The sequence below is a fragment of the Triticum dicoccoides genome, chromosome 7B, assembly GCF_002162155.2.
Source record: "Triticum dicoccoides isolate Atlit2015 ecotype Zavitan chromosome 7B, WEW_v2.0, whole genome shotgun sequence".
In the NCBI taxonomy this organism is placed as follows: Eukaryota; Viridiplantae; Streptophyta; class Magnoliopsida; order Poales; family Poaceae; genus Triticum; species Triticum dicoccoides.
The window spans coordinates 630,743,144-630,747,405 of record NC_041393.1 but is presented as its reverse complement, the minus strand read 5'-3'; positions in this window follow the sequence as shown (position 1 = coordinate 630,747,405).

Here is a 4,262-nt window from a genome sequence, read left to right as displayed (position 1 = left end):
AAATATTTGCAGAAACTATGCACTCCCGAGACGAAGAAACAGAAGCGATGTTGGGGGACATAATCGCACAAGGAAGTGATGAAGTTGCGTCATTTCTCAAAGACACTGATGGTCAGGAAGGACTGGGTGAAGAAGAGGGCTATGTTCATGATGGCTTCGGCCCATTAATGCCGGTACAAGAAGAGGACTATGTTCATGATGGCTCCGATGACACAATGGAGGTATAAGAAGGAGACCGTGCTGACTGCTCCGGTGACCGAACCGAGTCCGGCCAGGTATATATATATTAGTTAAGCCCGTGCTGACTAGTTAGTTGATGCATCCATTGTTTTGGTATATGTACACATATTAATTACTCTCGTCTTTCTTCCTTATAATTTCTAGCCCTTCGGATTGAGCACAACTTCGGTAAGGAGACGAGGCCCGAAGAAAAAGTTGAGCTCGTAAGAAAAGTTTGAGATCATAGAAATCGCGCCCGACGGCGAACCGATTGAACCCATCCGGACAAAGCGCGCATTTTCTGCTCAGTGCGGGGTTCTTGTTAGGGACAAGATCCCGATCAGCATCCAACAATGGTATAAGCCTAAGGAGGAAGAACCTGAGGTGTCTTGTGTCAATGATATGTAGAAAGAAGATCTTTGGACTCAGCTGAAGGCAAATTTCACCCTACCGCCAGAGGAGGATCCGGAGAAGCCAGTTAAAGAGCAATTAATCAAGTCTTGTGCTCTTAAGAAGATGGCAACCCTATTCAGGAGGTGGAGGAAAGAGCTGAACAAGTTTGTCGACAAAAAAAAGACACCAAAATTCATCGACAAATATGAGAAGATCAAAGATCACCAGCCCGCATTTGTGGCCCACAAGACATCGGAAAAGAGTAAGAAGATGTCGGTGACAAATAAGCAAAATGCTGCGAAGAAGATGCTTCACCATCGCACGGGGTCAGGTGGCTACCTCAAAGCCCGGCCTAAGTGGTCCAAGGCTGAGCATGATCTGCTTGAAAAAGGGATCGAACCAGAGACAATGTACTAGCCAGACCGTTGCCGGACTTGGTTCTTCGGGGCTGGCGGAACCTTGGACCCTGTATCAGGGAAGTGCCATTGGACGGACGAGCAACTGCAAATACTAGTCAAGAACCTTCGGCACTATATCGATGCAGCGCAGCGAGGGACGTTCATTCCAGACAGGGAGAAGGACGAGCTCACAATGGCCCTCGGGAATTCTGAGCACCCTGAACGGACACGAGGCACGCTAGGCTCCATTCCGTGGAAGGTTAGTTTTCCGAACGCAGGGGGTTACAAAACCCATGAGAGGAGGAAGAAACTGGAGCAGGGCCAACTGCAGGCGCTACACGAAAGGGTAATGGGGCTAGAGGAACGAGAAGGGGAACGAGAAGCAGCAAATCGCAGCAAACGACCTGCCGAAGCTTCTCGAAGCTACCCCACCATCTCAGCGGAGAAGTAGCGTGGCTTCCACCGAGCTGCTTCAGCCGGAGCATGTCTTGACGGCTCCTGCCAGCTATCCCTTGGATGATATCACGGAGTCTCAAAATTGCCACATTATGGCGCGATGGATGAATTTGAAGGTCAAGGCGGCTGTTGGCTCTGCTTATCCTAGTGGACCCGGCACAACTTATCACTGTCAGCCGATTCCAGAAGGATATGCTAAGGTGATGGTGGATGAAATAACAGAGGGATTTGAGGACCTCCTGCTTGACCACCCTACTGGTGAAGGGGAGACTAGGTTGGGTTCTGCTCTGAAGACTCCATGCCTATGGCGGAAGGAGCTCATCAACCTTCAGAACTGGACGCCTCCGCCTCCTCCTCCTCCTCCGGCGAGTCAGGGCACTCCGCCTCCTCCACCGCCTCCTCCTCCAGCGAGTGACGATCAGGGCACGTGTGGCGGCACTACGCCTCCTTCTCCGGCGCGTGGCGGCACTCCGCCTCCTTCTCCGCCTATGCAGGCGCTCCCGAGCAGCCAGCAGCCTCCTCCTTCTCTGCCTCGCCAGCAAGGGCGGAAGAGACCCGCCGCCGCCCCGGCTGTTCTGGTGCGTCGTAGTCCTTCTCCTCCGCCTCGTAAGCAAGTACGAAAGAAGATAGACACCGCAGCCGCTCCGTCTGCTCCGGCGTCTAGCAGCACAACCAAAGGCGGGAGGCAATACAGATATGGTCCACCTCTCAAGCCTCTAGAGAAGTTACCGTACGAGAGGACCGAGGAGGAAAATGATACGATCGTGCGGACCCACGTGAAGAAGTTCCGTGAAGGGGTGAAAGCAAAGAGACATCCACCTCCGGAGGAGAAGGTAGATCCGGTGAAAGCAAAGTGCACTCTCGATGCCCTGAGGAAACCGGCAAAGTCTCCGCCAAGAATGAACTATGAGCGCATTACTGAACAGACATATCTCCAAGCGGAGCGGTCGGGAAGTACTGTCAGACATCAAAGAGCAAGAGAACGAGCAGTTGCGAAAATATTTGAGCAGCTCGGCGAACAAGCAAACCAATCGTGCCCCCCCCCCGCTCAATGTGTCTAGCGGCAACATCGTCGCTAATGTTCGGGGGATGGTGGCCGGTTATGGCAATCTACAAGATTACCTGCCTGACGATGCACTTCCTGATTTCATGGAGGTGGAGGAACACAGATACGAGTATGGGAAGCCTCTCGTCAAAGATGAAAAATCTCTAACAACGATGATGCGAAGATTCCATACTTGGTACATGAAAACCTGCAAAGAGTCTGGGGGGACGAATACTTTGTATCTGAGAATTAAAGAGGAGCACGACCTCGTTGGAAATGATCTGTTGCATGTTCCATTTGAGGGGTTCTTCAAGTTCTTCAATTAAAAGGCCCTCGATAAATTAATAGTCTTTTGCTACTGCCTGTAAGTACTATTTCTGTCATTAAGTCTCTATATATATAGCTCGGCTCTTTCATTGCATGTATTTATAATTAATTATCCTCAATATATTATGCAGATTGAAGATCGTCGAGTGCAAAAAACAAGAAATTTATGATATTGCGTTCATTAACACAAATATCATAGATGAATTTCTGGTTGAAAAGGATGTCAAAGAGGGCCGAGGACAACTTGCTACAATCGTTGATCAAAAATCAAAACAAAGATACCATACTCTTTCCTTACAACGGCAAGTGAGTGTTACTGTCGTGTGCATATTCGGTTTCCCTTATTACTCGAGCGAGGTTATAGTAATGTAATTGATGAGTTATGCATGCGTGCGCAGGTACCACTATATTCTTCTGGAGATTAAGCTTGAGCGTGGACTAGTAACCGTCTTAGACTCGAGACGGAAAGATTCCAAAACCTATGCGGACATGACTTAAATGCTTAGCAAGTAAGTTCAATCCATCATTATCGCACCATATCGGCAACTTTTTGTTCATTTCCTGATATCTCAAGTAATAATTATTATTTTTTTTGTCTTGCAAGGTTTGGAAACAGTTCACCGCAGAAGCTCCGGGACTGCCGAAGGAGCTGCGATATACATACCCGAAAGTAAGTACTACTGGCTAGCTAGTTGCGCGCATCTCCCGTTGATTCTATAGCTATACTTTCATCAATGCCATTTATAATCCTTCATTATCAGTTTGATTGACCTTTATTTCTCGTAAAGTGCTTGTGGCAGGAACAAGGGAATGATTTCTGTGGATACTACGTGTGCGAGTTCATCCACACCGCGACTTTGAAAAACAAGCGGGGCTACTCTCAAAGACAATATGAAGTGCGTAAGCAATAATATTCACAATTTCATTTTATTACACCATCATTTCTGTTGAGTTTCATTCATATATATGTATTAATTAACCCCCTTCTTCAAATTAGACGTGGCAGATGCGGAATGAACTCCTAGAACCAGATCGCATGAAAGCAATTCAAGAGGAATTGGCGGGATTCTTTCTTGACCACGTCATCAATAAAGCCGGACAATACCATGCGGAAGTTGATTTCAATTGCTAGGGAACTGTAATTGAGAGATTTTACATATTGTACATGTATGTAGCCAGTAGCGTCGGATACATGATACGAAAACTTGTTGTTCGACCAATCTCTCGAAGAAGGAGAGGTCGATCGATCATTTCTCTCGGTATGCATGACGAACTTCTGTACTCAATGGTTCCCTTCATTTTCTTACTAGCTAGCGTGTCGAGGGCTATATGTATATAGTACGTAGCGTCGACCAAGCACGGACATAAGAGAGGACACTTCTCTCTATTAATTAGCTAGCTAACATAATATATGAAACACCTAA